Source organism: Euphorbia lathyris, chromosome 1 (assembly GCF_963576675.1).
Source record: "Euphorbia lathyris chromosome 1, ddEupLath1.1, whole genome shotgun sequence".
Classification (NCBI taxonomy): Eukaryota; Viridiplantae; Streptophyta; class Magnoliopsida; order Malpighiales; family Euphorbiaceae; genus Euphorbia; species Euphorbia lathyris.
In genome coordinates, this window is record NC_088910.1 from 78,550,197 (window position 1) to 78,560,318 (window position 10,122).

A 10,122-nucleotide genomic window follows, 5' to 3' on the forward strand; every position below is an offset into this window, starting at 1 on the left:
TCTATTGAGAATAAAATGAGAGAAAACCGACTAAGGTGGTTTGGCCATGTGAGACGTAGAGCGCTTGATGCGCCGGTTAGGAGAACCGAAGAGTGGCAAAGGGATGTAGTGGTGAGGGGTAGGGGAAGACCTAAGCAAACTTGGAGGAGGGTGATCGAGAGTGATATGAGTTTATTGGGAATTGAGGAAAATATGGTAGTGGATAGGACGGAGTGGAGGGAGCGAATCTGTGTCGCTGACACGACTTGATTTTCACAGTTTTATATGATGGTTCATGTTAGCCGACCCCGAATCATTTCGGGACTAAGGCTTTATTGTTGTTGTTGTTGTTGTTGTATGTTTTAAGATGATGAAATGAACGAAAGAAAGGTAAAACTCAGAAGGTAGAAAGAAATCTCTTCAAAATTTGAAAGGAAACGAAAATACGCAAAAACGAGATTAAAAATAAATTAAAAGCGTGTATGATACATATAGACAAGGGTTTGGAGAATGCAAACCGGTGCTACGTTTATAGTCGGAGTAGCTCAACTTTCTCAATGGGTGTGACTATTGCAGGATGTCCGAATTAGAACCCAATGGATCCGACCTTTTACCGTTAAGGAGTGTTATTGCTTGTCCGGATTCCCTATTTTTAGCTTGTGGGTTTTACTCGGTATTTGTCGGGAGAGTTCCTAGCTGCCTCTCCTATTGTTGACGGTTTAAATGAGCCACTTGGTGACTCAAATCCCTACAAAACACCTCATTATCGGCAAGACGTGTTAGAATTTCCTTTAACAATGAAGTTACTGATTGGCCTTGCATGTTGTTGGGAGGTTGGGCATTGCGACCGCCGGGCAAATTTTGTGACTGCCCTAGCCCATTCTCCTTATACTCTTGATGAAAGTCGGGTGGGGGCCTCAATACATTATTGTTATTGTCGTACGAGAAGTTAGGATGTTGGTATCGAGGTCTCCACCCGTTATCATTATTATTGTGGTGGTGTGAGTAGGAGTTTGAGTTAGAGTTATACCTTTGGTTACCTCCCACGTAACTTACATTTTCGGTGTCACCGGCAAAAGGGCTACCGGCATGGAAATTGTGTCCGTCATGATCTCCACCACAGTGATTGCACATCAAGACCTGTGCATCTTTGTTGAGGCTTAACTGTGCTATCAAAGCGTCTAGTTTCTTATTCATCTCGACCATGGAACTCTTCGGAGCCTCTTTCTCCATGGCGAATGGTTGATGTCGCGGTGGTCCGGCAAGCCGATCTTCTTGCCACTGGACACTTTTTCTCGCGAGCTCGTTGATGAGTTCATATGCTTCGCTTGCCGATTTCCTAAACAGGTCCCCACCTGCTGCGGAATCCACGGTAGCACGATTAGTAGGCGTTAACCCATGATAAAAAGTACTTACAAGATCGTGCTTGGGGATGTCGTGGTGCACGCAACTTCGAAGCAATTTCGGAACCTCGCCTAAGCCGCATGAAGGGCCTCGTACTTGAGTTACCGAAAGGAAGTGATGTCATTGCGCAACTTCACCGTTTTGGAAGGTGGAAAGTAATAAGAGAGGAACTCCTTCTCGAGCTCGTCCCATGACGTGATAGTTCCGGCTTCCAATTGCAACCATTCCAACGCTTGGCCTGTCAAAGAGAAAGGAAAAAGTTTTAGACGTACGATCTCAACTGGGACACCATTTTGCCGAGAAGTATCGGCACACATAAGAAATTTATCAAGGTGTTCATTAGGGTTCTCATGAAGTTCTCCTCTGAATTGACCGAGTTATTGGATCAATTGGATCATGCTAGTCTTGATTTCATATGTGTTGGCCGGGATGGTGGGGGCGGCGATTCCATTGCGATTTTGTGGCCTATATGGAGCTAGGATCTCCACCATTGTCCGTGTATCGTTGCCTCCTCCATTCCGGGCATTGTTCACCGGTGGGTTGGTTGGGTTGGCTTCATTGTTGACGTTGGCCATCTTTTCTCTCCGAATCCTACAAAGAGTACGTTCAATTTCAAGATCAATAGGAACGAAAGTATCACTCCGAGATCGGGTGAGCATAAACTATTGAAAGACAATTAAAGAAAAATATAAACAAGAAAGAATGTTGTTAGTGTATAAACAATATATAAACAATTTATACAAAAAGAATGCCTAGACTAACAATAAAACGTTTTGGCCTAATATTGCGAGAAAATATAAATTCCCAGCAACGGCGCCAAAAACTTAATGCGCGCGGTGCCTAGTAGTATAGTGGAATGTGTGTGTGATATACGGGTGAAATAAGTGTAAGGTGTTACGTGTGCAATTGAACTCTACTAGACGCAGCTACTTAGGGGCAAGTGTACCCCGTCGTATCAAGTAATAATCCGGTTAAGACCGGGTATCGAATTCGCGGGATTTATAACCACAAGTATTAAACTACTCGGTTCTATTTGTTATCTAAGCGGTGAATACTTTAGGTTGGTTTGGGTGACGACTACAAACTACTCCTAAACTATGGTGAAACAGACTTATATAACCGAAACTCTACGGGTGGCGATAAGTTATATATATAATAAACAAAGACTCCGAATATATACGATTGATGATTTACTCTTGCAAAGACAACTACGTGTAGTTCGACCGACCCGTGAAGTGCTTAGACTACGTGGTTCTTAGTCAAGGCGTGTCTAATGTTGGGGATTAGAAATTAGGGCCCATAAGTTCTGTGGTTTGTCAATTCCTACGGTTTCCAGTGTGTTACTTCCGGTAGGGCAGCACCTATATGGTTTCCTAAAGATGACCCGTGAAAGGGCGCCGGTAATCGTGTTTCCCTACACAATAATCAATTACAAATATCAAAACAAGTAGTAAACATCAACACGTATAGAGAAACGGAAATTGCAAATCATATATTATAAATATGGGATGAAAAATGTGGAATACAACCAAGCCTAATACATAGGAAGAGTACAAGCTAATTAGCAAGTGGAAAGGGAAGAATCGTCTCTTGGAACTAGCTAACCGGACTCAAGGCCGTCTCTTAGGTCTTGGGGGTGGAACTCTCGAGCTTGGTGGAAGGAGATGGAACGGAACTTCGACGGAGTGACGGAATAAACGAACAAGCTCTCAAGGTGGTAGAGTTTGGTTACATAAAATCTGAATGAGGAAATGAGTGTTAATCACTCTTATTTATACACATCAAGTTCGGGGGTAAAATCATAAATACACAAGTTACAAATATTGTTTGTGCAGGTTTCACACGGCACGCCCCACGTGGAAGGGAGGACGCCCCGCGTGTTTGCCATTTTGCCCATTCCGTTGATAATTTCTTCTACGCGTGGAATGACTTCGGAGATGTTGACTCAACCAAGCTCCGCGTAGTCTGGAGTACGCCCCGCGTGGTTGAGCTTCTGGAATTTAATTTTGATAATTTTAATTAGATTATAATTGTGGATTAAATTAATTATATGATAATTTAATTAGAAGGTTTATTGTGATTAAATTACTTCTAATTATTATCCTATAAATAAGTTAATATTATCTTATAATTAATATTTGAATATAATTATAGATAATAATAAATAAGAGTTTTATTCCGGATACAACTCTTAATTAGTAACCTAATTCTATCTAAATAGGGTTTAGATACAAGAGGTTATAAATACCCCATCCTACTGCATATTTCGGCCAAGACAGTCCATCCTGAGGAGAGAGAGAATTCGACCCCTACCGTAGAGGACGAAATTTCCACCGCTTGCTTCCATTCAATTGATTTTATCTCTTTCTCTTTATCCTTGATCTTGTGTTGATTTATTAGAGACAATCTATTTTGATGGTTATTCCTGGTTGAGATTCTAACTTGTTTGACCATGTGTTTTTGTTTGTGCTCGTGAACTCGGAACTAGAGTTGAGGGCACTTCGCTAGAAACAGTAGATAGTTCATCTAAAAGGTATTTCCTTCTATCTTTTCCTTGTATGAAATAACGATTAACGGATCTTGATTTAAGGAAATAGGTTAAAAGTTTTATATTTTCGTTGCCAAATGTTTGCCTATTTCCCTTCAGTGGTATCAGAGCCTGCGTTAAATCCATTATTTCATATATAAAAATAAAAGGTTTTTCAATCACATTGAATAAATATTTATTGTTAGGTTAATTAATAAAATTGTTTTGATTAATTAATCTAAAGATAAATAAGTTTTGATTACCTGATAATTTAAAACTGATTATACAGAAGTTCCTAATTAATTTGGTTGATAATCATTGTAACAAAAACTTGAGGTTTTATGGTTAGATTAATAAAAGTTGGTTTTATTGATTCTAAAGATAAAACAGAAATTTTTTGAAAGTTTTCTGATATTCTGAAAATTGTTTTAAAACCGTTTTAAAATGAATATATATATATATATATATATATATATATATATATATATTATTTTTTTTAAAAAAATAAACTCGGGCTACTGCCGCGAAGCAGCAACCCGAATTATTTATTCGGGTTGCTGCCTTGTGGCAGCAACCCATTTGCGGCAGATGGCTGCTGCCGTTAGGCAGCATCACATTATAAGGGTCGGGCCGTCTATCGGCCCGACCCGAGTGATATTAATATTAAAATTGTTTTAAAATTTATATATATATGTTTTCAGAAATAATAAAAGGTTTCTGTTTTGATTATCAAATAAAATGAATTTATTTAAAGGTTTGTTTTACTTAATATTTGATATATGTAAATCGAAAGTGTTAAATGAATTATACAAATTAATTGGGATATGCATAATATAATTTTTGTATAGTTATATTAATCTAATATGTAATTGTTACAGTTTGATTAGATTAAATATAAGGGATACAAAACTAATGGAATTAAAATTGGATGAAAGTTAATTTGAAAAGTGAATGTGATTAACCTAAATATTACATAAGTAATTTATGTAATCAACCAATTAAATATATTTAATTGAGTGTATGCATGTTTGGAGTTATGGACATATTTGGACCCTCTATTTAGTCTTTTGGTATTTTTGGAAAATAGGGCATGCGTGTCCTGCCTATCTACTATCTAATGTAATTTCTCCTCTCATCTAATTCCCTTCAAATTAGTTGAAGTTTTCTTTAGTAGTATAGAAATTAATATTGATGTAATTTCAAGGCGCCATGGAGAAGACGGAGGACCTAAAGAGAAATATGTAATAGTTAGTATTTCCCTAGGTTTGGCCTTTTATTCCGTTTTTGGCTCAACGGAATATTTTAGATAATATGTCCATAACTACCAATGTAAATTATATGTGTCTGATGTATGTTAAAGCAAATCTAATTGTTATTTCATATAAAGAGGGATAGAAAGCAATACCTTCGGTGAAGAACTATCTACGATTGCAAACGAAGTGCCCACAACTCTTAATCCGTGTATCACGAACAACAAAAGAAACAACATAGAAAAAGATAACTAATCAGTAATTAAACTTAATAATAGCAATCGCAATGATTGCCTCTAACAGAAATCGATACAAGATCAAAGAGAGAGTAAGAAAGATTGTAATTAGCCGAGACGGTTGCGGAACAATTCCTCTAGCCCTTCTATTTAGTGTTTTGCCGAATTATGGGGTTAGGGAGTCTATTTATAGACTTCTCAAAACCCTAATCCCAGTTGTGTTAGGTAATTAAATAATTGGAATCTTATTCGGAATAGGATTCCTAATTAGATAATTAAATAAACACTTTACTATTATCTAAATAATAACTAATTATATCTAGATAATTATTATTAATCAAATTAATAATTAATTAATGTTAGGGATAATTAATTAGAGTTTCAATCACATAAAAACTTCTAATTAATATTACCAGATAATCCTTTAATTTAATTCATAACCATAATCAAATTATAATTATTAATCAAATTAATTTATCCCTAATTAATCTACAAATTTCGGTCCATATATATAGTGTCTCACTAATTACATTTTCGTCCTCCGATTCCAAGTTCCATATGCGACCCATTAGGTTCTTTATTGCCACTAGCCGTATATATCCTTTGAAATTATTCATCACGATTAATTCCAACATATATATAACGGAATACCGTCGCGAGCTGTTACTAGCAGAACCTATGATATTCCCCCAGAGCAATTAAGAAGTCAGGTTGATAACTGACGTTAACCTTTCTGTATTAGGTACAGTATAATACGATCCTTCATCAACTAGATCCTGTCGGTCAATTTCTTATAACCATGGAACGTGTCAATGTTACATATAACGAAGAGTCCGGTTTTACTTGTACAGGTTGAATTCACTCTGAAAAGATAAGTTAAGAGAAATGTTCATTTCTACTCTTAACTCTATCACCTTGTAAGGATTTCAGTCAATTCACCACAAGCGGCCATTTGGATATATCTCCCACTTATCGGGAGTGACGAATGCTCAATCTGACATTAACTATTCTGCAATTACTTTGTGTGATACCCAACCCTGCTCTCACACACCCCAGGCTCTCACCTGTTGGATCGTGCTCGCACAGAATCAAAGTATCAGACTCCATAATCCAGAATCACTAATTAACGAATGTTTGAGTCTGGGGATTAGTTATACCTACTAATACCAATGAGATGAACAATTGACACATTAGATAAATCAATCCATACTGTTATCTCAAGTCGGGTCCCAATCCTAATGAACTCATTCACCGGATCCATGTAACTGTCTAGATATCTAAATATCTAAAGCTTGTGAGATCAGCTTTATGTCTCAACAGAAAACATTGTTACATGCAAGTCTCAACAGTAATATGCCAACCCCTATAACATATTACTTGACTTGGGTTGATTTTAAGTTTATTGATCTTATTATAAAGTATAGTCTCACTTTATGCTTGTATGAACACTTTATAATTAGTTAAACAAACTTAGGATTACTTTCTTTATGAAAGATTTGTGCCTTTATATATAGTTATATTTTATGCTATATATCTGATTAAACAAATGATTAAATAAACAATTTATTCATTAATATTTATATTCTAAAACAATTGTCTTTAGGACACTAAACTCCAACAAAATCAAGACTATGTTAGATTATGAGACTAATTAAAAGTTAAGTCAATAAGCAAGTTATAAAATAGTCGCCTCTCTAATATTATAATTCAGCCGGCAGTACTGGGGGCCTTTGGGTTGTTGAGTCACTCAAGCTCGAGGTCTTATGGTAACACCTGAATTATCGAAAATCTTTTTCATGAATATAAGGTTACGACTTAAACTAGTCTAGAATAATTGGATGAGTCACTCATGTTGTTCAAAGCTAATAGGCAATATGGTTGGGATTAATAACTGATAGCTCCCTATTTTATAGTGTTTTTAGGATTAATTTAGTTTGTTTTAATTAGCTTTTAGTTAAATTTCTGCATTAATTTGATAGTTTTAAGTTAAAATTAGTATTTTCCATTATTTATGGCATTTTCGGTGTTTTCAGGGATTTTCAAAGACTATTCGAGCATTTCCGAACCAGACCCAAGCCTATTGGATCATTTCCGGATTATTCAGGGACCTCAGAGCACTTTTAGGATTCATCAGGGACCATTAGAGCACTTTTCGAAAGTCCAGGGACCTAAACAGATAAAAGCTGGAGCAAAATCGCCCCAATTAGGACCTGTCTCGTCGAGACATTACCTGTCTCGTCGAGACAGGCCCTCGTCTCGTCGAGACACTCATTGTCTTAACAAGATAAGGCGAGGAAAGGTGACCAATGTTGAAACACCTTTCCACATGATTTTGATTTGACAAAATTATTTAAGTAAAATTAAATATATTCTAAACACACTAAGTTTAAATGCTTTGATTTATTATACTAATGTGTTTGTTCAATGTTGAGTTAAACTTATTTATAAGACATAAAGAGTAAAAGGCCAAAGCCCAATACGGAAGTCAAAGCCCAAGTCAAACAGATCAAGACAACTCGGCCCGCGTGTACAAAACGCTGTCGTTATGATCAAAACGCAACTCAGCAAGAGAAGGATCTAGAAGACCTTCGTTGAACAACTTCGGAGTGAAGCCGCTGAGTTGAATCGACAAAGAGTACGAGACAGCAGCTGAGCAAGAACAACTTCCAGACAAAGTAATTCCACTTTGGGTAAAGTTCAGAAGACACAGAACGTTATCTAGTTGACCTTACCATAAATGGAAAGACATTCTGCCGAGCTGACTAAAAGCTGCTCAACACTGACCGAGGACAGAAGATACTCAAATCTGATTGGCCGAGAGCTCTGAGCAAGACTGAGTGACAACGACAGGAAGCCGTTTCCCTCCAACGGTTATTTCGAAATTCGAAATGACCGATGCCTCAAACGTCTCTATAAATAGAGCCCTTCAGTTGCTTCATTCCATACAGAACTTGATCAAGCCATTACGCTGACCAAAATTCTACTCAAAGTTCTGCAAGAAAAAGCAAAGCAAATTCTTACACCAAATTTCATATCTTTTGTGTAAAAGTCTAGAGTGATTATTCAATCATCTAAGGTGTCTTAGCAATTGTTGTTTAGGACAAATCTTTATCATTTCTAGAGATTAGAAAGGAGAGGCTGAGTACTCGGTTATAGTACTCAACGTGAGATTAGGAGTGAGTAGAGGTATAGAGGAAGGTACTCTTGTTATACTCAGCTTCTAAGTTGTAAAAGGTTTGATGCTCTACCATTAAAGAGCTCAGTAGAGAATTCGAAATCTCGGAACGTGTTCCGGGGACAGGACGTAGGCTTGGAGGCCGAACCTGGATAAATCTGGTGAGTAATATCTTTCTAACCTTAAACTCCTTAATATATATATATATTGCTTGCTTAATCAAAACTGACCAAGTAAAGAGGTCAAGCTGAGTTGTGTGTATTGAGTGTCTGAGTTCAGGAATAGACTCAAAGTGCTATCTCCTGACTCAACGAAAGAAGCTGACTTAGTCACCAGTTGACTAAGCTAGTGTCTTATTTACTCAGCGCGCTGTGTAATCCTTTTTCAAAGAAAAAAAGTCAGCCTTAACGTATTAAAATTTTAAATAGTTCCTATCCCCCCCTTGGAACTAACTTGTTACGCTATAAGGGACCAACAAGTGGTATCAGAGCTTAAACGCTCACTGTTAAAGGTTTAACTACCTAGAGCTGATCCCCACTATGGCTGAAAACAGCACTCGGTTTCTCCCAGGAAACCAAACAACTTAGATCTTACCTGAGGGGCTGTCCATTACTCGGCCTCCCCTATTCTTCGGGTCTAACTATACCTTCTGGAAGAATAGGATGAAAAACTTTATTCGGGCAACAAACATGAGTGCATGGCTTTCAATAGTCCAAGGCCCATTTGTTCCTGTTGAAGTTGTGGCTGGCCAAACAGTTGTCAAAGCTGAGGCCAAATGGACAGAGGATGATCTCAAGAAGCTACAAAATCACGCTTCGGCTATAAATATGCTTCACTGTGCGCTTGATGCTGCATAATATAATAAGATATCAGGTTGTGAGTCGGCGCAAGAGATCTGGAAGAAGCTGGAAGTCACCTACGAAGGAACCAACAAAGTGAAGGAATCCAAGGTGAACCAGCAGATGAGACTATACGAGCTGTTCGAAATGAACGATGATGAAGGAATATCTGACATGAATGCAAGGTTTACAAACATCATCAACGAGCTCAAGAGACTTGGGAAGATCTTCACCGAGGAAGAACAAGTCAAGAAGATTCTTAGGAGTCTTCCTAAAAACTGGCAAGCAAAGAAGACAGCTGTTGAGGAAGCTCAAGACTTAACCACCTATAAATATGATGAACTCATCGGCTCACTGCTGACCCATGAGATCTCGATGAAGAATTTTGAGGTGAAGGAAAAGTCTGAAGACAAGAAGCAAAAGTCTTTTGTCATGAAAGCTGACTCCACTGATGGGAGCTCAACAGATGATGAGGAGATGGCTATGTTCACCAGGAAGATGAAAAGGCTATTCAAAAAGAATGACAAATATTCTAAGAAGCCTTACAGAAAGTTTGATAAGTATAAAGCTGAGTCCAGCGACAGCAAATACAAGAAGGACAACTCAAAGCCCATTACATGCTTTGAATGTCATCAAACTGGCCATATTAAGTCAAGCTGCCCCACGCTGAGGAAAGAAAGGAAGAACGGCAAAAAGGCAATGGTGGCAACAT